The sequence below is a fragment of the Mustelus asterias genome, unplaced genomic scaffold (assembly GCF_964213995.1).
Source record: "Mustelus asterias unplaced genomic scaffold, sMusAst1.hap1.1 HAP1_SCAFFOLD_92, whole genome shotgun sequence".
Taxonomy (NCBI): domain Eukaryota; kingdom Metazoa; phylum Chordata; class Chondrichthyes; order Carcharhiniformes; family Triakidae; genus Mustelus; species Mustelus asterias.
In genome coordinates this window covers 835224-862250 of record NW_027590141.1, presented here as the reverse complement: position 1 = coordinate 862250, position 27027 = coordinate 835224, and the positions used below count along the sequence as shown (strand labels likewise).

General features: G+C 47.4%; 2 pseudogenes; one reads left to right on the top strand and one right to left on the bottom strand.

Moving 5' to 3' along the window:
• LOC144484110 (uncharacterized) overlaps positions 1-27027 on the bottom strand; it is a 162904-nt pseudogene that overhangs the window by 54125 nt on the left and 81752 nt on the right.
• LOC144484081 (uncharacterized) overlaps positions 2807-27027 on the top strand; it is a 30934-nt pseudogene continuing 6713 nt past the window's right edge.

Sequence of the window (27027 nt, the reverse complement as noted above, 5' to 3'; positions counted from 1 at the left end):
GTGATGTAATAGTCTCTATGACATCATCGCAGCAGGACTGGATGACATCATCAGAGTCCATTGTTTCTGAATGATCCACATCAATAACAACAGGAAATACTCATCAAGCTGAGCACATTATCTAGGCTGACACTGCAGTCTGACATTGAGGGACTGCTGCACTCTGACACACACTGTCCTTCACATGGAGCTTGTGGAGCTCTGACTACAATCTTACAATCCTTACAGAGTAGTGGTGACAAAGGACAGAGATTGTAAATGTTACATCCCTGTTCAAAAACACAGCAATTACAGAGCAATCAGCTTAACATCAGCGGTGGGGTAAATGAAACCAATAATCTGGGACACAATCAACTGATACTTGGAAAAGTATGGATTACTAACTCCAGCATTTTCTGTTTTTAATACTGAAACTTCCCTCAATCTCTAGGCTGGGAGAGACACTCTGGAAGGTACGAGGAGCTGGGACTTGTCCATGAGAGCAACTGAAGGTATGAGAACTGAAATAATCTAGAGTCAGAAAGGAGAAAAGATCCAAAAACAGAACGGTCGGTAACAGGACATCAATTAATCAATCAATTAATCCTGGAGAAATCAAGTACTTGACACACTGTGTTTGAAACAAAGTTGATTTATTTAACTGACATCAAGATATTAAACTCCAGCCCAGTTACAGAGATATTAATAATCAATAGAAATAAACTCCAATTACCAGAATGAACATGGTTCAGTTCTGGGTGTGATTAACAGTGACAGTAAAAGAATAAAACACATTAAGAGGAACAGAGGGTAAATATAAATTATTTCTGCTGGTTTGACAGTCTAGGAATCGGTGGCATTGTCTAAAAGTTCAAAGCAGACCCTTCAGGAGTGAAATGACACAGGAGGCAAAACAGGCCATTGGACACAACAAGTCCAGCTCAGTGTTTCTGCTCCAAAGGAGCTTCCTCACATCATTCCTCATTTCAAGCTCTCATTGTTCCTCTAGCTTCCTGTTCAATACTAACATACATACAGACATATGAAATAGGAGCAGAAATAGGCCATTCAGCCCTTTATTCTTAATGCCATAACTGACAGATTAAGAGGGAAAAAAATCAACTGTTTAATAGTAAGGGGAAGAGGCAAGTTGGAGATGCTCCACAGTGTTACAGACTGACTTGTTGAATCTGTTTATTCCATCCCATCTCATATTCAGCTGATTGGAAAATGGCTAAAATACTTCAACATGCAGGGATTTGGGGACAAGAGTGAGTTTGCTGCTCAGATTAGCTGATGTCTCCAGTCTCCATATTATAAGATGGGTCTGGAAGGACTGGAGAAGATGCAGGAAAATAGACTAGAAAGATGCCTGAACAGGCAGTTATACCCAGCAAGAAAGACTGGACGGTCTGTAAATATTTTCTCTGGAAAAGAGAATGAGGATGATCTGATCCTTTAAGATTATGAAAAGGTTCGACACAGTAGACAAGTGCAAGATGTTTCCACTCTCAGACAGATGAGAAATAAAAACAGAAAATGCTGGAAATAATAGCCTATCTCTGGTTGGAGAAAGTGTGCTAATTTTCAGGCCTGGGTGTTGAATGGTCATGGGCCTAAAATGCAAACTCTGTTTCTTGCTCTACAGATGCTACTAGATCTGCTGAGTATTTCCAGAATTTTACATTTTGATTTCCAGCATCTGCAATATTTTACTTGTCTTTGACTGAAGAGCACAAAGAATGCTGAACACATCATCAGAAGGTGTGAGATTACCATCGGAGCTGTAAACCTTTGGGTAAAATCCCATCATCAAAAGATTATTTCCCAGTAGAATGTGGAAATGGATTCACTCAGTCGTCTCACTTACTGATAGAACAACACAGTTAGACTAGAGGGACAACACTCAGACACTTCACATGTGCAAAGGGATTTCCTTAGTTTTCCTCAGTGGCTAATACTCTGACTTTAAAAGCTCAAAGCATTTGATCCAATGTCAGCATTCTTATTGGCGAGGGGCAGTTTAACTGTTCTGTCTATGGGGAAAACCTGCTGAGATCCCGATGTGTTCACTTCTAACTGTAGATGTTTGTTCTGTTGTCAATCAGACCCAGAACCGAACTTTAGTGGAGAGCCTATGCTCATAGAATCATAGAATCCCTACCGTGCAGAAGGAGGCCATTCATAGGACATAGAACATTAGAGCACAGTACAGGCCCTTCGGCCATCGATGTTGCGCCGACCAGTGGTACCAATCTAAAGCCCCTCTAATCTACACTATTCCAATATCATCCATAAGCCCACACCGACAACAATCCTACCCATGCACTATCCCCATAACCCCAAGTATCCACCCTGCTAATCCCCCTGACACTAAGGGGCATTTTAGCAGAGCCAATTAACCTAACCTGCACATCTTTGGACTGTGGGAGGAAACCAGAGCACCCGGAAGAAACCCACACAGACACAGGGAGAACATGCAAAGTCCACACAGACAGTGACCCAAGGCCGGAATTGAACCTGGTTCCCTGGTGCTGTGAGACAGCAGCGCTTGCAACTGTGCCACCTCAGTCCTTAGTTACTATATCAGTCCTTAGTTCCATATCAATCGATTTAATACATTTGTTTTTGTGGCCCAATGGTACCAATCATATTCAGATCGCAAACCATATTTTCTTTTTAACAAAACCAGTGTGAATGGCGGGGTGATTACCCAACATTCTCTGCGGGTGAGAATGTGCCCTATCCACATTACAGCACCGCCTTGCGCAAACGCGGTACCTGACTCAGACCGGAGCATGCGCAGTCTGGGCTGTGACTGGCGCTGCGAGGAGCCGGAAAGAAACAATGGAGTGAGGTTCAGTAATGGAGCCGCTGGGTGACCGGGGAGGGATAGAAGCAGCGGAGTGGGCTGGGAGGCTTCATAAATACCCCGTAGAGGCTTCAATCCAGAATAAAATGTTCCTGGTCCCGCTTCAATTGGTACTGAATAGAGTCGGAGCTGAGCGGCTCCAGGCCCGGGTCAGCGGCCGCCATCTTTACAGGAACAATATACAGCAGGGCGCATGCGCTGTGAGCCTGGCCCGGTTACCAACTCTCCCGGATTCGACTGGAGTCTCTAGGAATTTTTTTATTCATTCAGGGAATGTGGGAGCCGCTGGCTGGACCAGTATTTATTGTCCATCCCTAATTGTCCTTCAACTGAGTAGCTTGCCAGAGCGTCTCACAGGGAATTTTAAGAGTCAACCACATCTCAGTGGTTTGGAGTCATATTTAGGCCAGACCAGATAAGGATGGGAGATGTGTTTCCCAATGCATCCAGGGAATGTGGCTGCCACTGGCTGGACCAGCATTTATTGCCCATCTTTATTTGCCCTTGAACTGAGTGCACTTCACGGGGCATTTTAAGAGTCAACCACACTGCTGTGGATCTGGAATCACATATAGACCTGACCAGGTCAGGCAGCAGATTTCCTTGGCTCAAGGACATTAGTGAATCAGTTGGCTTTTTACAACAATCGACAATGGTTTCATGGTCATCATTAGACTTTCAATTCCAGATATTTATTGAATTCAAATTTCAGCATCTGCTGTAGTGGGATTCAAACCTCAGTCTCGAAAACATTCAGGACATTAAAAAATATATCTTTTGTTGTCATTTTCCTTTGAACTTCTTCACTGGAAATAAAAATATTGAAAATGGATAAAAGTTGTTTGCCTGACTGTCAATCATTATGCTGTAGGGTGAGGAGTCTTTTTTGCTTTCCAATTGGCCCAGGAAGGCAGTGGGGAAGGATGTGTTGACTGATTAATGGTTGGAGGATGGGCACAATAGAAAAGATGTGATAAAACCTCCAGGAAAACACTTAATCACATTTGGCAACTCAGAGGAGAGAATGTTGTGAATTTCTATCCTGGACTGACTGTGATGGTTTCTGTAAATTTACAGAGTGCTGGAAGTGGAGAATTGACATATGGGAAACTCAAATCAAACATCACATTGTGATCTGATGACGTCACTCAATACATCAGGACCTGAATGTCAGCAGCATCTGAAAGTGGAAGGTAACAGGTTTGTCGATTGTGTCGGTGAGAGAACAAAGAACAATACAGCACAGGAACAGGCCCTTCGGCCCTCCAAGCCTGCGCCGCTCCCTGGTCCAAACTAGACCATTCTTATGTATCCCTCCATTCCCACTCTGTTCATGTGGCTGTCTAGATAAGTCTTAAACGTTCCCAGTGTGTCCGCCTCCACCACCTTGCCCAGCAGCGCATTCCAGGCCCCCACCACCCTCTGTGTAAAATACGTCCTTCTGATATCCATGTTAAACCTCCCCCCCGCCCCCCTCACCTTGAACCTATGACCCTTCGTGAACGTCACCACCGACCTGGTTTCGGGTTTCAGTGTGACTGGAAAGGCCCCGAGATTCACAAACCCTGGTTAGACCACATCTGGAGAACTGTGCTCAGTTCCGGGCAACAGGACATAATGGCCTTGGAGAGAGTGTAGAACAGATGTACCTGAGTGATATCTGAACTCCCAGGGTTAAATTCGGTGAGATTACAGGAAAGTGCCATTCCAGTGCAGAGGCCATTCAGCCCATTGGATCCATGCAAGCTGTCTACAGCAAGCCAGTCAGTCCCATTCCTCTGCTCTATCCTCATATCTTTGCAGCTTTATTTCCCTCTAGTGTCTATCCAATTTCATTTTGAAATTATTCATCGTGTCCATTTCCACCCAACTCGTAGGCAGCAGGTTTCAGGTCATTGCCACTTGCTGTGTAAAAGCATTCTTCCTTACCTCTCCTATACTTTTTACATACAAATTAGGAGTAGGAATAGGCCACTTGGTCCCTCGAATCTGCTCCACCCTGTGGCTGATCTAAGTTTCACCTCAACTTCACATTCCTGCCTACTCCCGATAACCTTCCACCCCCTTGCTTATCAAGAATCTATCCAGTTCTGCCTTAAACATATTCAAGGACTCTGCCTCAACCACTTTTTCCAAGAGCCGGACCCACAAATGACCAGATTCATTCAGCTCAATTTCACAATCTGCCTTTGTGTTTTAATGGTTTTCTCTCACTCCCTTTTTTTGTGTTTTAAATCAATTTCACAGGGGAATTGCAGTCCAGAAGCTCGAACAAAAGATAACATCAGTGTTGGACAGAGTCGCTCAATTTATTCTGAACTGAATATCATCAGATTTTAAACATGGAAGGAAAAAGCACCGTTCACAGTGGAGAGAAACCCTACACATGTTGTGTGTGTGCACAAGGCTTCAGCCAATCACCTGGCCTGTCAAACCACAAGTGCAGTCAAACTAAGGAGAAACCATGGAAATGTGAGGACTGTGGGAAAGGATTCATTTCTCCGTCCAAACTGGAAACGCATCGGCGCAGCCACACCGGGGAGAGGCCTTTCACCTGTTCTGTGTGTGGGAAGGGATTCATTCAGTCGTCCGACCTTTCCAAACACCAGCGAGTTCACTCCAGTGAGAGACCATTCACCTGTTCCGACTGTGGGAAAGGATTCAGTATTTCAGCCGAACTGTTGAGCCACCAGCGAGTTCACACTGACGAAAGACCTTTTAAATGTCCAGCCTGTGGGAGGTGTTTTAAAAGTTCTGGGGTACTGATGTCCCATCAACGTCTTCACACTGATGAGAAACCGTTCAGGTGCTCTCACTGTGGGACTGGGTTCAGACGATCATCTCAACTCATTGTACATCAGCGAGTTCACACAGGGGAGAGACCATTCAGGTGCTCTCACTGTGGGACTGGGTTCAGATGATCATCTGTGCTCACTGTACATCAGCGAATTCACACTGGGGAGAGGCCGTTCACCTGCTCCAACTGTGGGAAGGGATTCACCCAGTCATCAGACCTGCTGAAACACCAGCGAATCCACTCTGGGGAAAGGCTGTTTACCTGCTCTGTGTGTGGGAAAGGATTCACTCAGTCATCTGGCCTGCTGAAACATCAGAGAGTTCACTCTGCGGTGAGGCCATTCACCTGCTGTGAGTGTGGGAAGGGATTTACTACATCAACCATTCTGCTGACACACCAGCGAGTTCACACTGACGAGAGACCTTTTAAATGCCGAGACTGTGGGAAGTGCTATAAAAGTTCTGGGGAACTGACGTTCCATCAACGTGCTCACACTGAGGAGAGACCGTTCAGGTGCTCTCACTGTGGGACTGGGTTCAGGTAATCTTCTCAACTCACTGCACACCAGAGAATTCACACCGGGGAGAGACCATTCACTTGCTCTGAATGTGGGAAGAGATTCATGACTTCATCGCACCTGCTCAGACACCAGAGACTTCACAAGTAACTATAGTGATTGAACTTTGCTGTCAGTGACATTCAGGACTGAACCATGTTCATTAGGGTCTGTTTACACCGGTAATAAACCCCAGCCACTTACAGGGGCTAATATTCTCACTAAAAGTCAAATAAATCAGTTTTGTGTTGAATATACGTATGGTGTTGAATCTTTTCGATATCTCTCACGCAATTCAGATCCTTTTGAAGGGCTCTCCCACTCCCCTGTCTCCTCAATCCTCATCTCCAACAAGTTAGACTGTTAGAGCATATGTAAGAATCCCTACAGTGCAGAAGGAGGCCATTTGGCCCATGGAGTCTGCACCAACTCTCCAAAAGAGCTTCTTACCCAAGTCCACACCCACCCCTGCCCAATACCCATAACCCCGCAAGTCTACCATGGCTAATCCCTCTAAGATACACATTTTGGACACTAAGAGGCAATTTAACATGGCCAATCCATTTAACCCACACATCTTTGGACTGTGGGAGGAAACTAGATCACCCGGGGAAACCCACGCAGACAGGTGGAGTATGAGGATTTCATGGAGCTTCTTTGTCACTAAGATTTGTGATTTATATAAACGATCTGGAAGAAGGTGTAACTGGGGTGATCAGTAAGTTTGCGGGCGACACAAAATTGGCAGGACTTGCAGATAGTGAGGAGCATTGTCAGAAGCTACAGAAGGATATAGATAGGCTGGAAATTTGGGCAAAGAAATGGCAGATGGAGTTCAATCCTGATAAATGCGAAGTGATGCATTTTGGTAGAAATAATGTAGGGAGGAGCTATACGATAAATGGCAGAACCATAAAGGGTGTAGATACGCAGAGGGACCTGGGTGTGCAAGTCCACAGATCCTTGAAGGTGACGTCACAGGTGGAGAAGAAGGCATATGGCATGCTTGCCTTTATAGGACGGGGCATGGAGTATAAAAGTTGGGGTCTGATGTTGCAGATCTATAGAACGTTGGTTCGGCCGCATTTGGAATACTGCGTCCAGTTCTGGTCGCCACACTACCAGAAGGACGTGGAGGCTTTGGAGAGAGTACAGAGGAGGTTTACCAGGATGTTGCCTGGTATGGAGGGGCTTAGTTATGAGGAGAGATTGGGTAAACTGGGGTTGTTCTCCCTGGAAAGACGGAGGATGAGGGGATACTTAATAGAGGTGTATAAAATTATGAAAGGCATAGATAGGGTGAACGGTGGGAAGCTTTTCCCCAGGTCGGTGGTGACGTTCACAAGGGGTCATAGGTTCAAGGTGAAGCGGGGAAGGTTTAACACAGATATCAGAAGGACATATTTTACACAGAGGGTGGTGGGGGCCTGGAATGCGCTGCCAGGCAAGGTGGTGGAGGCGGACACACTGGGAACGTTTAAGACTTATCTAGACAGCCATATGAACGGAGTGGGAATGGAGGGATACAAAAGAATGGTCTAGTTTGGATCAGGGAGCGGCGCGGGCTTGGAGGGCCGAAGGGCCTGTTCCTGTGCTGTATTGTTCTTTGTTCTTTGATTGAGACAATCTGATCAGCTGCCTCTGCTAATTCCCTCTCTTCCACAAGGCCAAACTCTCTCTAAATTTCACCCTTTCCTGAGGCCTGAACCCACATCTTTCTCTAGTTTCTCTTCTATTGGGCCTCTTCGGGCTCATTTTGCCCATGAGCCCCACCTCCTGCTCCATCGACCCTATTCCCACTAAACTACTGATCTCCTACTTCCCTGTGTCCACGGACATTGTCAACGATTCTCTCAGGTACTGTCCCTCTTTCGAATTTGCCACCAGTACACCCTTGTCAAAAAACAAAGCCTTGACCCCACTTCCTTACAATCTACTCCCCATCTCCAGCCTCCCTTTCCTCTCCAAACTGCAGTGTTTAAACTAACACAAGACATACTAACACAAGGGCAGCATGGTGGCACAGTGGTTAGCACTGCTGCCTCACAGCGCCGGGGACCCGGGTTCGATTCCCGGCTTGAATCACTGCCTGTGTGAAGTTTGTGCATTCTCCCTGTGTCTGTGTGTGTTTCTTCCGGGTGCTCCGGTTTCCTCTCACAGTCCAAATGTGTGCTGGTTAGGTTGGTTGGGGCCATGCTAAATCAACCCTAATTTCAGGGAGATTGGCAGGGTAAATAGATGTGGGGTTACGGGGATAGGGTGGGATTGTTGTCAGTGCAGGCTCGATGGGCCAAATGGCCTCCTCCTGTACTGTAGGGATTCTATGAAGAAAACAACAGACACCAGTTAGCGAAGGTTCCTTCAAACCAACACAGACAGAGCGAGATAGGGACAGACAACCCCCCACAACGACACACACAACCTGACACTCTCACACAGCCACACACACAAACGTAGTGCACCCATTTACTGAGGGTTGAAGCCATAATTTGATTTCCACATCAGGGACTGATGAAAAACAACATTGAATTCAAGGAAATTGTAGGACATGTAAACACTGAAACATCCTGAAACCAACAGAATATCCGAACACAGGAAGACCTGCTCTCATAAACCACAGAATCACATGGGAACAACACAATGTGATTTTCACAATCCCATTATAAACAATGTCAAATCTTATTTAAGAACACAATTAACATATAAGAAAATTAGCATAATTTTTATCAATTACAAAAAAAGAAAAACCGTGATATTGTATAAACCTTAACAGCTAAGTGTACTGTTCCAAATTAAACAACCCCACAAACAAATATCTGTTACTTAACGTTTGGGAAACAAGAATATGGTCCTAAAACAGACAATATAAACCTTACTGGAATCACACACAGACACAGCAAGATCCCAATCTTTATCTGCATGATCAGCTCCAAACAGCAAGATCCCAACCTACACCCCAAAGCCGAACCCTAACACTTCACTCGAACCAACACCTCACTCGAACCAACACCTCACTCGAACCAACACCTCACTCGAACCAACACCTCACTCGAACCAACACCTCACTCGAAACAACACCTCACCCTACCTAATATCTCACCTTAACTAATACCTCACCCTAACCCTGAATGTGGTTCCAAACAGTACATTGGATTTATTATGAGTTAAAAAGGAAATTAATATTTTGACAAACTTCCCACGCCTTTGGTGAATGACAATTTCTCCATCATCCCTCTCCTGACCTTTCTGAGCCTCTGGGAAGTCTCGGTCATTTTAATCTGTTAATGGGTCAATGCCAGTTGTTGTTGCCACTGCCTTACCTGGGAAAACTCAGGAATATCACATAAACACTCGGAAACTTCAAATCAAAGACATTTTCAGACTGGAAACTTCACTTTCAGTCAGGAACAGATTGCAGTTTTACACCAATCTCTGATTTCAGGGCTTGTTTTGTAAAACATCACCATCTAATAAAGTCTTCATAAAATGTCAAGAAATGTATTGAATATTAATAGAAACAGCTCACTCTCTTATGAAGAAAGCTTCCATAGCAGCTTGCTGGGTGACAAACACAGGACAGACTTGTTCTCTCTATCCAGGACATGTCTCTGTCATAAACCCTGACACAAGACATTTCTAAACCGGATAAGGTTGGATCTTATGACCTGGACATTAACCAACTGTCTGAGTGAAGGTTAAACAGGCTCGAGAGGGAAAATCACTTTGGGATAGGAAAGAGTTTTTCAAAGTGATCCGTGCTGGATTCAGACTGACACCAAACACTTTGACTGGATCCAGAGGAGTGAGATCCGAAGAGACCGTCATCTCCAGCTGCAGAGATCAGCTTCATCCGTCCGAGTGTCTGACCCGGGTCCAGGAAACCATTCCGGGGAGACTGTCACCTCCAAACACAGAGCTCAGCATCCCGCTGATCCGGGATCAGTAAACTGTTCTCACTTGTTATGGCTCATTTGTCTTTTCTGCCTATTTAACTGATGTACCATTTTTAAAAAAAATTGATTTATTACTGTCACATGTATTAGTACTGATGTGGAGATGTCGGCGTTGGACTGGGGTAAACACAGTAAGAAGTTTAACAACACCAGGTTAAAGTCCAACAGGTTTATTAGTATACAGTGAAAAGTACTTTTTCTTGCGCTATACAGACAAAGCATGACGTTAATAGAGAAGGGAAAGAGAGGGTACCAAATGTAATCTTACAGTCATAGCTGGGGTGCAGAGACTTAACATAAGTTAGGTCCATTCAAAAGTCTGACAGCAGTAGGGAAGAAGCTGCTCTTGAATCGGTTGGAAGATGACCTCAGATTTTTGTATTTTTTTCCCTGACTGAAGAAGGAGGAAAAGAGTATATCTGGGGTGTGTGGGGTCCTTGATTATGCCGGCTGCTTTGCTGAGGCAGAGGGAAGTGTAGACAGAGTCAATGGATAGGAGGCTGGTTTGCGTGATGGACTGGGTTTCAGACACAACCCTTTGTAGTTTATTGCAGTCTTGGTCAGAGCAGGAGCCATATCAAGCTGTCATACATTCACAGAGGATGCTTTCTATGGTGCATCTGTAAACGTTGGTGAGAGTTGTAGCAGACATGCCGAATTTCCTTAGCCTCCTGAGAAAGTAGAGGTGTGGGTGGGCTTTCTTAACTGTAGTGTCAGTTTGGAGGGACCAGGACGGGTTGTTGGTGATCTGGGCACAAAAACTTGAAGCTTTCATAACTGTTGCTTCTGAACAAAATGTTTCAAAATCACCAATGACACCGACCCCCTTTTTGGGTAATCTCTGACTCCCGGACTAAAATCCTAGTTTCCAGCATTCACCGTTGTTTTTCCTGACTCTAAACCCAGTTGTAAAGGAGCTTCTGTTCCATGTCTAGGAGCTCTGAACTGTGGAAGAGAGTGGCTGGAACACATTTCTTACACACTTTAGGATTAACCCATACATTTAGTCCTCATTATGATTAACAGCAGCAAAAGCAGCTGAATCCAACCCCTGCAGACACTCGTGAAGTTGCTGGTGTCTCAGCATTTGCTGTAAGTCAGTGGATCCAGTCCCGCACTCGGAACAGGTGAACAGTTTCTCCCCAGTATGAACTTGCTGGTGTATCACTAGACCATTGCAGCCTTTAAAATTCTGCTCGTAATCAAAGCATAAAACGTTTAATATCAGAGTGAATTTGCTGATGTGACTGCAGGTGGGATGACTGAGTGAATCCCTTCCCACACACACAGCAGGTGAACGGTCTCTCCCCAGTGTGAACTCGTTGGTGCATCATGAGACCATTGCTGCTTTTAAAGTTCTGCTCACAGTCAAAACATTTAAAAGGTTTTATATCGGAATGAATTTGCTGGTGTTTCAGCAGGTGGTATGATTGAATGAAGCTCTTCCCACACACAGAGCAGGTGTACGGTCTCTCTCCAGTGTGAATTCGCTGGTGTACAGTGAGTTCAGATGATCGCCTGAAGCCAGTCCCACAGTGAGAGCATCTGAATGGTCTCTCGTCAGTATGAACACGTTGATGACACGTCACTTCACCGGAGGTTTTAAAGCACTTCCCGCAGTCTGGACATTTAAAGGGTCTCTTGTCAGTGTGAACTCGCTGGTGTTTCTGCAGGTTGGATGTAGCAGTGAATCGCTTCCCACACAAGGAGCAGGTGAACGGCTTCTCCTCACTGTGAATGTGTTGGTGCCTCAGCAGATACTTTTTGCTTTTAAATGTCTTCTCACAGTCAGAACATTTGAAAGGAGTCTGATCAGTGTGAACATACTGGTGTGTCAGCAGGCTGGATGACTGAGTGAATCCCTTCCCACAGGTGGAGCAGGTGAACGGCCTCTCCCCAGTGTGAGCGCGTCGATGCATTTCCAGTTCAGAAGGGTAACTGTATCCTTTCCCACAATCCCCACATTTCCACAGTTTCTCCATGGTGCTGGTGTCCTTGGTGTCTCTCCAGGTTGGACACTTAGTTGAAGACTTGTCCACACACAGAACCTGTGTACGGTTTCTCCCCGCTGTGAATGGTGTGATTTTTTTCAGACTGTGTAACTGGTTAAAGCTCGTTCCACAGTCACTTCAGTGGAACACTGTCACTCGAGTTGTGTGTGTGTGTCTGTGCTTTTCCACTCATACTGACGTTTAAAATCTTTTCCCACAGACACAACAGACAAATATTTCTCCTTTCACATTCAAAAGCTGATGATATTCAGGTTCTAAAGAATGGAGGTGGTGAGCTACTTTCTTGAACCGCTGCAGTCCCTGGGGTGTAGGTGCATCCACAATGCTATTTGGGATGAAATTCTCGGATTTTGAGCCAGCGACCATGAAGGATGGTCAAAAATATTTCCAAGTCAGGATGGTGAAGAATTGGAGGTGAACCTCCAGGAGACGGTGTTCTTGAATCAAGGGAAAACATCACAGATGGTGCTTTCAAACAGGGACTTTACAGCTCTGAAAATCTGTGACATAGCCAAGATATTTAAGAGCCGGCCAGTTTGTTAATGTCAGCAGTAGCAAGCCAAATATTATCAGGTTATCCGTATTAAATGTGATTAACAACAGCAAAAATAACTGAATCCAACCATGCGGTTACTTATGAATTTGCTGGTGTCAGCAGGTTAGATGGCTGAGTGAATCCTTTCCCACATACGGAGCAGGTGAATGGCCTCTCCCCTGTGTGAGTTTGCTGGGACATCAGCAGGTTGGATGGGTGAGTGTATTCCTTCCCACACACACAACAGGTGAACGGTGTCTTCCCTGAATGAATCTGGTGGGCAATGAGATTGGATGAAGACCTCTTTCTACAATTGGTGCAGCTGAACGGCCTCTCCTCGCTGTGGGTTTGCTGCTGTTCCAGCAGATGGGAGGATCGAGTGAATCCCTTCCCACACTCGGAGCAGCTGAATGGTCTCTCCCCGGTGTGAACTCGCTGGTGTGCTTTGAGGTTGGATTAAGACCTGAATCTCTTTCCACAGGAAGTGCAGCTGAATGGCTTCTCCTCAGTGTGAGTTTGTTGGTGTGACTGGAAACAGGACAACTGAGTAAATCCCTTCCCACGCACAAAGCAGATGAATGGCTTCTCCTCAGTGTGAATGTGTCGATGGTTTTCCAACAGGGATGGATACTTGAATCCTTTACCACATTCCTCACATTTCCATAGTTTCCCCACGTTGTCAGTGTCCTTGTGTCTCTCCAGGTTGGATGATCAGTTGAAGTTTCATCCACATACAGAACATGTACAGTTTCTCCTCGCTGTGAATGGTGTGATGTTTTTCCGGGCTGTGTAACTGGTTAAAGCACTTTCCAGTCAGTTCACTGGAACACTCTCACTGTGTGTGTGTGTGTGTCTCTCGGTGTTTTTCCAGTCACACTGATGTTTAAAATCTTTTCCCACAGAGAGAACAGAGAAACATTTCTCCTTCCACATTCAGAGGCCGATGATATTCAGACCCTGATGAATTGAATAAGTCTGTGAGATATTGAGATGATGTTTAGTTGGTTGCAGTCTGTAAATCCTCCATTTCCAATAGCCTGTAAAACAGTTTAGAAAAGTCATCACTGCCAGTCCAGGATAGAAATTGTGAAGACAATTCTTGTTTCTCTGGAATATTTTTTCCTCTCTTGTTCCCCCAAATCTGTAAATCCCCATCCCACACACTCTCCCTCCTCCCTGGGCTGAAATCCAAACCCATCTCACCATAGAAAATTACAGCTCAGAAACAGGTCTTTTGGCCCTTCTTGTCTGTGCCGAACCATTTTATGCCTAGTCCCACTGACCTGCACTTGGACCATATCCCTCCACACCCCTCTCATCCATGAACCCGTCCAAGTTTTTCTTAAATGTTAAAAGTGACCCCACATTTACTTTATCCGGCAGCTCATTCCACACTCCCACCACTCTCTGCGTGAAGAAGCCCCCCCTAATATTCCCTTTAAACTTTTCTCCTTTCACCCTTAACCCATGCCCTCTGGTTTTTTTCTCCCCCAGCCTCAGCGGAAAAAGCCTGCTTGCATTCAGCATCATTTCTTTCCTCCACTCCCAGTTTTCTCCCTCCCTCTCCTCTGTCTGGGTTCAGTTCTCCAGCTCCTGTCTGCAGACTGACAATAAAACCAATGGGTCTTATTGGAGGTGTTGGGACCTCCAGCGGGTGTTTGTGAATCCTCCCCGCCCACCTCCCAGGGTTTCCTTCCTTCCCAGAGATCAGAGTCCTCATTGATTTGAGGCCAAAGTGTAACCTCTTATTTATTGTCCCCCTCCCCCATCCTCTGATGTGAACCATCCTCCAGTGGCTGAGCCAGGATGGGGCCGTTAACCTGGGCCTGTTCCCGGGAGGGAGAAGCCCCGCAGCTGCAAACCAGGGAGCTGACAATGATTCTGAAGGGTTTGCGGATCCACAAAGTGTTTCCAAATCCTCCCAGCCACCGCCTAACGCTGACTCCGCTTCTCCGGGACAAACAAGCGCCAAGGACAGCAATGACACTGCGCATGCTCCATATCACAATGCCCAGGGACTGATTGACGGCAGCTCCGGACCAATCGGAAGAAGGGACGGGGCTGGAGGACCGAGCAGGAGCGGCTGGTCCTCCAACCAATCGGAGTGAATGAGGGGCGGGGCTGGGGGACCGAGCGGGTGCGGCTGGTCCTCCAACCAATCAGAGTGAATGAGGGACGGGGCTGGAGGACCAGCACTCTGATAAAACCTGGTGGGGGCGGAGTCAACATCGCAGCGGCGGAGCCGGCGGTTGGGGAGGATCCGCAAACCCTTCAGAATCATTGTCAGCTCCCTGGTTTGCAGCTGCGGGGCTTCTCCCTCCCTCCCTCCCGGGAACAGGCCCAGGTTAACGGCCCCATCCTGGTTTGGGAGCTGGAGCATGCGCAGTGCCTGCGGCAGACGGTAAGGAGCTCGAGCGAGCGGGTTTTAAATGGGGATTTTTATAGAGTCAGAGATTTACAGCCTGGAAACAGGCCCTTCGGCCCAACTTGTCCATGCTGCACTTTTTAAAACCCCTCAGCTCGTCCCAATTGCTCGTGTTTGGCCCATATCCCTCAATACCCATCGTACCCATGTAACTGTCTAAATGCTTTTTAAAAGATAAAATTGTACCCGCCTCTACTACTACCTCTGGCAGCTTGTTCCAGACACTCACCACCCTCTGTGTGAACAAACTGCCCCTCTGGACACTTCTGTATCTCTCCCCTCTCACCTTAAACCTATGCCCTCTAGTTTTAGACTCCCCTACCTTTGGGAAAAGTTATTGACTATCTAGCTGATCTATGCCCCTCATTATTTTATAGATCTCTATAAGATCACCCCTCAGCCTCCTGCGCTCCCGAGGAAAAAAGTCTCAGTCTATCCAGCCTCTCCTTATAACGCAAACCATCAAGTCCGGTAGCATCCCAGTCAATCTCTTCTGCACACTCTCTAGTTTAATAATACCCTTTCTATAATAGGGTGACCAGAACTGCACACAGTATTCCAAGTGTGGCCTTATTGTTCTGACTTTTCCAACAGGGCTATTGAATTTATTGGATAGATCTTCCAGGCATACTGAGCTGAATGGTTTCCATCTGTGCTGTATCATTCTGTAAAACAATGAGAATCAGGAAGAGACAGAACGAGAGGAACCAATGACTGTGATTGAATCCAGCCAGAGTTGAGGAAGGGGAGAGAGAGGAGACAATGTAAAAGCTTCCAAATCTCTGTAGTCTCAAAGGAGAACTTTGAGAAATTTAACATAGCAGATCAGCTTGCAATAATTTGTTTTTTAAAAATTAATTTATTTCCATAGCTAATGATGTTGTTTTATATTCATTGTTTGAGGTTAAAATAGTGCTGCAGAGAAGGAGGTGCTGGAAGTCTTCAAGTGCATCAAGGTAGATAAATCCCCAGGACCTGATGAAGTGTATCCCAGGAGTGGGAGGCTAGGGAGAAAATTGTAGGTCCTCCAGTGCCAGCAGGTTAGGTTGGTCTGGAAGGACTGGTCAGTGCCTCAGGCTGTGGCCCAGAGAGAGTGGGGCCCCCTGCGCTGAGATACCCTGCCCTGCACAGCCCTGGGGGAAATGTGTCAGTGCCTCCCAGGTAAGTATCTGCTTCACCCCCTCCTGCCTGCTAGGGCCTGGGCCTGGAGTTAGCACTGCCTGTGGGGAGGCAGGCACAGCTCAGTGCCCTGAGAGCGGGGGAGCTGGGGCCTGCCTCCCCTCCCCTCCCTCTATCCAGCCTCTCCTTATACTTCACACCATCAGGTCCTGGTAGCATCCTAGTAAAACTTCTCTGCACACTTTCTAGTTTAATATTATCCTTCCTATAATAGGGTGACCAGAACTGCAGTGTTCCAAATGTGGTTTTACCAATGTCTTGTACAACTTCAACAAATTGTACCAACTTCTGCATTCAATGTTCTGACCAATGAAACCAAGCATGCCAAATGTCGTCTTCACCACTCTGTCCATCTGTGACTCTACTTTCAAGGAGCTATGAACCTGTACCCCTCGATCTCTTTGTTCTATAACTCTCCCGAACTGAGTAAGTCCTGCCCTGGTTCGATCTACCAAGATGCATCACCTTGCATTTATCCAAATTAAACTCCATCTGCCATTTGTCAGCCCACTGGTCCAATTAGAACAAAGAACAGTACAGCACAGGAAACAGGCCCTTTGGCCCTCCAAGCCTGTGCCGCTCCTTGGTCCAACTAGACCAATCGTTTGTATCCCTCCATTCCCAGACTGCTTATGTGACTATCCAGGTAAGTCTTAAACGATGTCAGTGTGGCTGCCTCCACCACCCTACTTGGCAGCGCATTCCAGGCCCCCACCACCTCTGTGTGGTGATCAAGATCCTGTTGCAATTGGAGATAACTCTCTTCACTTTCCACTATGCCACCAATCTTGGTGTCATCTGCAAACTTACTAACCATGCCGCCTATATTCTCATCCAAATCACTGATCCCTGAGGCCCACCGCTGGTCACAGGCCTCCAGTTTGAAAAACAATTCACTACAACCATCCGACAGAAGCCAATTTTGTATCCATTTAGATACCTCGCCCTGGATCCTGTGAGATTTAACCTTGTGTAACAACCTACCATGTGGTACCTTGTCAAAGGCCTTGCTAAAGTCCATGTAGATAACATTAACTGCACTGCCCTCATCTACCTTTTTGGTTACCCCTTCAAAAAACTCAAATCAAGTTTGTGAGACATGATTTTCCACTCGCAAAGCTATGCTGACTGTCCCTAATCAGTCCTTGTGTCTCTAAATGCCTGTAGATCAAAATACCTTCCAACAATTTACCCACCACAGATGTGAGGCTCGCTGGCCTCTAGTTCCCAGGCTTTTCCCTGCAGCCCTTTTTAAACAAAGGCACAACATTTGCCACTCTCCAATCTTCAGGCACCTCACCTGTGACTATCGATGATTCAAATATCTCTGCTAGGGGACCCGCAATTTCCCCCCCTAGCCTCCCACGGTGTCCTGGGATACACTTCATCAGGTCCCAGGGATTTATCTACCTTGATGCACTTTAAAACTTCCAGCACCTCCTTCTCTGTAATATGTACACTCCTCCAGACATCACTATTTATTTCCCCAAGTTCCATGCTTTTCTCAACAGTAAATACTGATGAGAAATATTCATATAGGATCTCACCCATCTCTTGTGGATCCTCATATAGGTGACCTTGTTGATCCTTAAGAGGCCCTACTCTCTCTCCCTTGTTACTCTTTTGCACTTTATGTATTTGTAGAAGCTCTTTGGATTCTCCTTTGCCTTATCTGCCAAAACAATCTCGTGTCCCCTTTTTGCCCTCCTGATTTCTCTTTTAACTCTACTCCTACACCCCCTATACGCCAAGGGATTCACTTGATCCCAGCTCCCTATGCATGTCATGTGCCTCTTTCTTCTTCTTGACCAGGGCCTCAGTATCCCGAGTCATCCGGGCTTCCTGACTTCTGCCAGCCTTGCCCTTCACTCTAAGAGGAATGTGTTTACAAAGACCGAGTGTGGATCCAGAGCCCGAAATAAAACCGGAAACATAAATGGAGTTGGCGGGTGGTGAGGCTTTATAAACACCCAGTGTCGGCCACAGTCCCTCAATTTGCCAAGCCAATTCCTTGGGCCTTCCGAAGGCTTCAGGACCGAGTTAATATCCGCCATCTTTATAGGGATCCACGTACTGCAAAGTGCATGCGCGTCTGCCATCTTTATTGAGCATAATTTGGAACAACTCATGCGCAGCCACCGTATTTCTTGGGGGTGAAACCAAATGAATAACCCACAGGGGACAAAAAAAATCAGATTGATTTAATAACAAACTGTGTTGTTGAAAACCGGAATTTAGGGTTACAGCCAACAACAACTTCTATTGATAAAACACCATTAATACCAGGGTGGTTAACACTGCTGCCTCACAGCGCCAGGGACCCAGGTTCGATTCCAGCCTTGGGTCACTGTCTGTGCGGAGTTTGCACATTATCCTTGTGACTGTGGGTTTCCTCTGGATGCTCCGGTTTCCCCCCACTGTCCAAAGATGTGATGCTTAGGGGGATTGGCCATGCTATATTGCCCCTTCGTGTACAGGTAAGGTGGATTAGTGGGGTAAAAACGTGGGTTACAGGTATAGATCAGGGGTAAAATATTCAGAGTTGCTGCAGACTTGATGGGCCAAATGCTTTCCTTCTGCACTGTAGGAATTCTTTGAGAAGTCATCCCTGTGCACTGAAGGTCTAGTCACTAATGGTGGAGTGATTAAAATAGGGAATGTGCAGGAAGCCAGAATTGGAGCAATGCTGGAGGTGATTCCAGAGATAGGGAAGAAAAGGCCTTGGAGTGATTTGGAAAAATTAGTTGTGAGGATGCATGAAAAATATGCAACATTTCATTTCGATCTCATAGAATCCGACAGTGCAGAAGGAGGCCATTCGGCCCATCGAGTCTGCACTGACCACAATCCCGTCCACGCCCTATCCCCATTAGCCAATGCATTTACCCGAGCTAGTCCCCCTGACACTAGGGGTAATTTAGCATAGCCAATTCACCTAACCTACACCTGTTTGGACTGTGGGAGGAAACCAGAGCACTTGGCGAAAACCCATGCAGACATGGGGAGAATGTGCAAACAGACAGTGACCCAAGCTGGGAATCAAACTTGGGTCCTTGGTGCTGTGAGGCAGCAGTGCTAACCACTGTGCCACCGTGCTGCCCTCAACTCAGGGAGGAGGGAGAGTGTGTGGGACATAGATTTACTGTTTTGGGGAACAAGAACAGAAAAGTTGTTCCCTTTGAAATTAGACTTGTCTGATCAGAATTTCTATCCTGGACTGACAGTAGTTTTGTAAACTCCTTCTGCAGGATATTTGAAGGGGAAGATTTACAGTCAGCAAAATGGAATCCAGTTTCACACCAAGATTTAACAGTTGCTCAATTCACCAGCACCTGAACACCATCAGCCTTTGAATGTGGAGTGTGGGAAAAGATGACTGGACTCAGCATGACTGGAAAAGCACTGAGAGACACACACAACCGAATGAGAGTTTTCCAGTGAACAGCCTGTAAAAACATCACACCATTCACAGCAATGTGAATTTGTGCATGTGTTCTGTGTGGACGAGGCTTCAACTAATCACTCAATATGGAGAGACATGATGATACTGACACCATAGAGAAACTGTGGATATGTGGGGACTGTGGGAAAGCATTCACTTGCCCATCCAAACTGGAAACTCATCGACGCACCCACACTGGGGAGAGACCCTTCAACTGCCCCATGTGTTGGAAGGAATTTACTCAATCATCCTGCCTAACATTACACCAGCGAGTTCAGAGAGACCGTACACTTGCTGTGTGTGGGAAGGGATTCGTCCAGATGTGTAACCGACAACTACACTGGAGAGTTCACACTGGAGAGAGAGGCCGTTCACCTGCTGTGTGGGAAGCGATTCATTAATTCATCCAACCTTGTGACACCAGAGAGTTCACACTGAGGAGAGGCTGTTCAGCTGCACTGACTGTGGAAAGAGCTTCAGACATTGATCCAGCCTCAAAGCACATCAGCGACTTCACGCTGGGGAGAGACCATTCACCTGCTCAGAGTGTGGGAAGGGATTCACTACCTCCTCCCACCTGGTGACACACCAGCGACTTCACGAGTGAGTGCAGGGAGTGGATTCTGCTGTAGCTGCTGCTGTTAATCACATCCAGGAGTGAGCCACATTCATTCTGACATTTGAGGTTTGTTTCTGCTGATAATAATCCCTGCAACTGGGCTGGAGTTTAATATTCTGGATCTAGAGCTGATTGTGTTTTCAGGATTGCCATTTCCCTTTAAGAACTGCTGTCTGTGATCTTTCCCCATCAGTCAGGAACTCACATCACCGCTTCTTTACAGTGCAGAAAGAAAATTCACCAGTTCCCTCATTTGCATCAAGTGGGTCAAAGATCCCTGAGATCTTAATGACTGCCCCCAATAAAGATGGCGATGTGTGGATGGGTGATCACCATCTTTGTAAGGGGCAAATTGTCAGTGAATGGGAGGGGCTTGTTCCCCATTGTTCAGAATGGAGACAACTTGTCCATCAAACTGCATCAATACTGAGTCCCAATGTCTTATTGAGGCAGTGCGTTGCCACAGAAGGTTAGAACTAAAGAAAAAATCACAAGATCTTTTATTTATATTTTAAGGGCAAGAGGGTAATCGGGAAAAGAGTAGGTTGGTTAGGAACCAATTGCCCATTAGACAACTTTGGTGTGGAGCCGGAAGATGTATTTGAGGCACTAAATGAGTATTTTGCATCTGTGTTCACTGTGTGGAAGGACAATGTAGGTACAGGAAAGCAGGGATGGGTATGTGATAGAATTGAACAGATTGTCATTGGTGGTGTGGTAAATAGTGAGGAGGACAACCTTGGATTACATGGAACACACAGAACATAGTACAGTACAGGCCCTTCGGCCCTTGATGTTGTGCTGAGCTTTGTCCAAAATCAAGCTATCTCCCCCCCCCCCCCCCCCACTGATCTGAGGCAGAGCCGTTGGAAACACTGAACGTGCCCTTCAGAAGCTGGAGAACCCGATTCAGATTTTTATTGAGCAGGTCCATTACGGTGCAGTTCCGGATTGGCAAACGTGGTGGTGAAGGGGAGTTCATTCATTCAATTTAAATCGCCATTGCACCTGTTTTGGGCGCAAAGTGGATCACCGCCATTCCCGGGTTTCGGTAAAGTGGCAATCTGCACGGACGCAGGTGCAGATCGTACCCGAGGGAGAGGGCACTGAGGAGGGCTGGTGCCCCAGTCAGGAGGGAGGGAGTGCCGGTGTTGGGGGCAGCAGCAGTGGGGAGGGGGACTTTACTCTTCCAGCTCTCTTGGGCGCAAACTAAGTCCAGGGTGTCTTCCCCCCCCCCCCCCCTCCCCCCCCCCCCGGTGCAGTCTTCCCTCCCGTAGGTGGAAAAAAGTAAAGAGAGTGTCTCCGTGTCCTCTTTCCCTCTCTCCCTCCAGGGAGAGAGCACCCTCCAGCGGACCGCAGGCAGGCGATAGCTCACCTTCCTCCCCCTTCCCTCCTCCCTTCCTTGCAGGAAGCCAACAATTCGGCAGAAACGATAGAAAACGGGCGTCTCCAGCAAGCAAGCTCCAAGAAAGTGTGTTACTCACAGATGTTGCCCTCTTTTAAGGTCAAACCAAATAAACAAACTCAGGTTAAGTCAGGACAAAGTAAACGGGGCAGCTCCCCAAAAGGAGGGGGAACAGCCTGAACAGAAATCAAAGTACAAAGGAAACTTAAAGATCAATTTAAAATGTGATTATTAGGGTCAATAATGCACCCCAACCTCTGCGGTGCTCAACGGGTGCGGAAAGCTTCAACCGCGCCCGTGGACACCGCATGCTCCCTCTCCAGGGACACCTGGCCGCGAACGTAGCCGCGGTAGAGGGGAAGACAGTCAGGATGGACGGCCCCCTCGATCGCCCGCAGCCTGGACCGGTAAATGGCGTGTTTCGCCAGGCCCAGGAGCAGGTTCGTGAGGAGGTCGCCATCCCGACCCTCTCCTCTCCACACCGGGTGTCCGTAGATCAGGAGCATGGGACTGAAGTGCAAACAGAACATCAACAAAAGGTTCTTTAGGAAAACATAAAGGGAGTGCAGCCTAAGACACACAACATAGACATGGTCCACGGACTCCACAAGGCCGCAGAAAGGGCAGTCTTTGGAGCCCGTGAACCAGTGAATCCTACGGTTGTGCGGAACTACTGCATGCATCACCCTCCACCCCAGGTCCCCGATGTAATTGGGGGAGATCCCTCCGTAGAAGGACCTCCACTGGGGACCTCCGCTGCCCATGGCAACAAGGCCCGCCAAGGTGTATCCGGGCGACAGGCGAGGAGGCAGTAGTGGAAGGTGTGCAGCAGCGGCCCGCACAGGAAATGCCTCTGCGCGGTAGAAAAAGGCATGGAGGACATTTCCGCGAGGCGGCTCAGGCTGTGGGGCACCTCACCCAGGGAGGGGGGTTGAGGTTTTTGGGCCAATGTGGAATTCCGTCTGAATGGCTATCTAGATAAGTCTTAAACGTTCCCAGTGTGTCCACCTCCACCACCTTGCCTGGCAGCGCATTCCAGGCCCCCACCACCCTCTGTGTAAAATATGTCCTTCTGATATCTGTGTTAAACCTCCTCCCCCCGCCCCCCCCCTTCACCTTGAATCTATGACCCCTCGGGGGGGAAAAGTTTCCCACCGTTCACCCTATCTATGCCTTTTAGACACCTCTATTAAGTCTCCCCACATCCTCCGTCTTTCCAGGGAGAACAACCCCAGTTTATCCAATCTCTCCTCATAACTAAGCCGCTCCATACCAGGCAACATCCTGGTAAACCTCCTCTGGACTCTCTCCAAAGCCTCCACGTCCTTCTGGTAGTGTGGCGACCAGAACTGGACGCAGTATTCCAAATGCGGCCGAACCAATGTTCTATACATCTGCAACATCAGACCCCAACCTTTATACTCTATGCCCCGTCCTATAAAGGCAAGCATGCCGTATGCTGCCTTCACCACCTTCTCCACCTGTGACGTCACCTTCAAGGATCTGTGGACTTGCACACCCAGATCCCTCTGCGTATCTACACCCTTTATGGTTCTGCCATTTATCGTATAGCTCCTCCCTACATTATTTCTACCAAAATGCATCACTTCGCATTCATCAGGATTGAACTCCATCTGCCATTTCTTTGCCCAAATTTCCAGCCTATCTATATCCTTCTGTAGCCTCTGACAATGCTCCTCACTATCTGCAAGTCCTGCCAATTTTGTGTCGTCCGCAAACTTACTGATCACCCCAGTTACACCTTCTTCCAGATCGTTTATATAAATCACAAACAGCAGAGGTCCCAATACAGAGCCCTGCGGAACACCACTAGTCACAGGCATCCAGCCGGAAAAAGACCCTTCCACTACCACCCTCTGTCTTCTGTGACCAAGCCAGTTCTCCACCCATCTAGCCACCTCCCCCTTTATCCCATGAGATCCAATCTTTTTCACCAGCCTACCATGAGGGACTTTGTCAAACGCTTTACTGAAGTCCATATAGATGACATCCACGGCCCTTCCCCCGTCAACCATTCCAGTCACTTCTTCAACAACTTCCCCACCACGGATGTCAAGCTCACCGGCCTATAATTACCCGGGTTAAATAACGGGACCACATTAGCTATCCTCTGGGACCTCACCTGTGTCCAGTGACGAGACAAAGATTTGCGTCAGAGACCCAGCGATTTCATCTCTCGTCTCCCTGAGCAGCCTTGGATAGATTCCATCAGGCCCTGGGGATTTGTCAGTCTTTATATTCTCTAACAAACCTAACACTTCCTCCCTTGTAATGGAGATTTTCTCCAACGGTTCAACACTCCCCTCCGAGACACTCCCAGTCAACACATCCCTCTCCTTTGTGAATACCGACACAAAGTATTCATTTCGGATCTCCCCGACTTCTTTGGGCTCCAAGCATAATTCCCCACTTTTGTCCCTGAGAGGTCCCATTTTTTTTTCCCCTGACAACCCTTTTGTTCCTAACGTATGAATAAAATGCCTTGGGATTCTCCTTAATCCTGTCTGCCAAGGACATTTCGTGACCCCTTTTTGCCCTTCTAATTCCCCGTTTGAGTTCTTTCCTACTTTCTTTGTACTCCTCCAGAGCTCCCTCTGTTTTTAGCTGCCTGGACCTAACATACGCCTCTTTTCTTTTTGACCAGTCCCTCAATTTCCCTGGTTATCCACGGTTCTTGAATCCTATCCTTTTTTACGGGCACATGCCTGTCCTGTAGCCCTAACAACTGTTCCTTAAAAGACTCCCATATGCCAGATGTGGATTTATCCTCAAACAGCCTCTCCCAATCAAGAGCTGCCAATTTCTGCCTAATCCCACTAAAGTTAGCCTTCCCCCAATCCAACACCTTACCCTTGGGACACCACTCATCCTTTTCCATCGCTATCCTAAAGCTAACAATTGTGGTCACTATTTGTCACATGTTCCCCTACCGAAACTTTGAAGACCTGACCGGGCTCATTCCCCAGTACTAGGTCCAGTATAGCCCCCTCTCTAGTCGGGCTATCTACATATTGTTCCAAAGAACTCTCCTGGACGCATTTTACAAATTCCTCCCCATTCAGAGTCCCTGCTCTCAGCGATTTCCAGTCTATACCAGGGAAATTGAAGTCTCCCACTACAACAACCCTATTTTTCCTGCACCTATCCAGTATCTCCTGACATATCCGTTCTTCCACTTCCCTTGGGCTGTTGGGGGGCCTGTAGTATACCCCCAACATAGTGACTGCACCCTTCCTGTTTCTAAGCTCCACCCAGAGTGACTTGTTACACAACCCCTCTGAATTGTCCTCCTTCTGCACTGCTGTAATATGCTCTCCAACTAATACTGCTACTCCCCCACCTCTTTTGGCCCCTCCTCTGTCTCACCGAAAACACTTGTACCCCGGAATGTTCAGCTGCCAGTCCTGTCCCTCTTTCAACCAAGTCTCTGTCACTGCAACCACATCCAAATTCCTTGTGAGCATTAAGGCCCTAAGTTTGTCTGTCTTACCTGCTACGCTCCTTGCATTGAAGTATAAGCACTCCAGACCTCCAGGCCCAGTGAGGTCATCCTCCCCCAGAGTGCACTTCTTTGCCAGCCTTGTCCCAGCCCCAAGCTCGTCCCCAGCCTCGACACTTGTAGACCTAATATTTTGATCCCCACCCCCCTGCCATACTAGTTTAAACCCCCCCCCCCCGAACTGCACTAGCAAAACTCCCAGCCAGGATATTCGTGCCTTTCCAACTTAGTTGTGACCTGTCCTCCTTGTACAGGTGCCATCCTCTCCTGAACTTCCCATTGATCTAGGAAAATGAAGCCCTCCCTCCTGGGCCAGTCCTTTAGCCAAGCATTCAATTGTACTGACTCCCTATTCTTAGCCTCACTGGCACGAGGCATTGGGAGCAGCCCAGAGATGGCCACCCTGGAGGCCCTACTTTTTAACCTATTTCCCAACTCCCTGAATTGCTCTCTTAGGACCCCCCTACTCTTCCTATCTACGTCATTTCCACCAATGTGTATAATGACATCCGTTTAATTATCTTCCCCTTTTAATATGCCTCCTATCCGCTCGGAGACATCCGTGACCCCAGCACCAGGTAGGCAGACTACCATCCTGGAGTCCTGTTCGCCCCCACAGAATTGCCTGTCTGTGCCTCTAACTGATGCATCCCCCACCACTATCGCTCTCCTAACCCCTCTCTTCCCTTTCCGGGCCACAGAGCCTGACTGTGTGCCAGTGACCTGGTCACTGTGTCTTACCCCTGGAGAGGCACACTCCTCCACACTATCTAAAACAATATACCTGTTTTGGAGTGGGACAACCACAGGTGACCCCTCTTCTAACTGTTCACTCCCCTCCCCTCTCACACCTGTCACCAAGCCCTTCCTATTTTGAGAGACCACCACTGGAGTCCCCCTTGTACTTTACCCTTCTGCCCTTTACTCCTCCTAACTGTGACCCACGTGTCTTCCTCCCGATGCCCCGGTGTAACTAGTTGCCTATAACTCCTGTCAATTTTTCTCCCATTTTCCCTGACTAGACTAAGGTCAGCGATCTGCAGCTCCAGTTCCATGACACGGTCCCTCAAGAGCTGCAGTTCCACGCACCTGGTACATATGTGAACCTCTGGGAAGCTAGGTGTTTGCAGGAACTCCCACATCCCACATCGGAAGCACTGAACTGGCCGATCACTCATACCTGCCCTTATTCTTTATAGGGTTGGGTAAAAAAATAACTAGCCTTGCCTCGCCCTTTCAGCCTAAGCCCTGTGAGCCAAAGCCCTTATAGTTCACACTCTGCTACCCACTCACTCCACTGCCCGCTCCCGACGCTGCCCACTGTATAGTGCAGCCGGCTTTTTATGCTCCCTGCGAACCCCCCAGGTAACTGCCTTTTATACTAAGACTCAACCTCCCAGAATCCCCTTCAGCTGACCTCACTTCCTCAATTCAAAACCCTGAAAAAAGCCCGCGAAATATACTAGGAATACCCTTAAATGAATAATTAAATCACTTCTTTGCTTACTCTCAGCACTCCTGCTAAGACTCTCTCCCCCAGTCAAACAAAGAGGTCGATCCCCACCCCCCTGCCATATTGTTCCAAAGAACTCTCCTGTACGCATTTCACAAATTCCTCCCCATTCAGAGTCCCTGCTCAGCGATTTCCAGTTTATACCAGGGAAATTGAAGTCTCCCACTACAACAACCCTATTTTTCCTGCACCTATCCAGTATCTCCTGACATATCCGAAC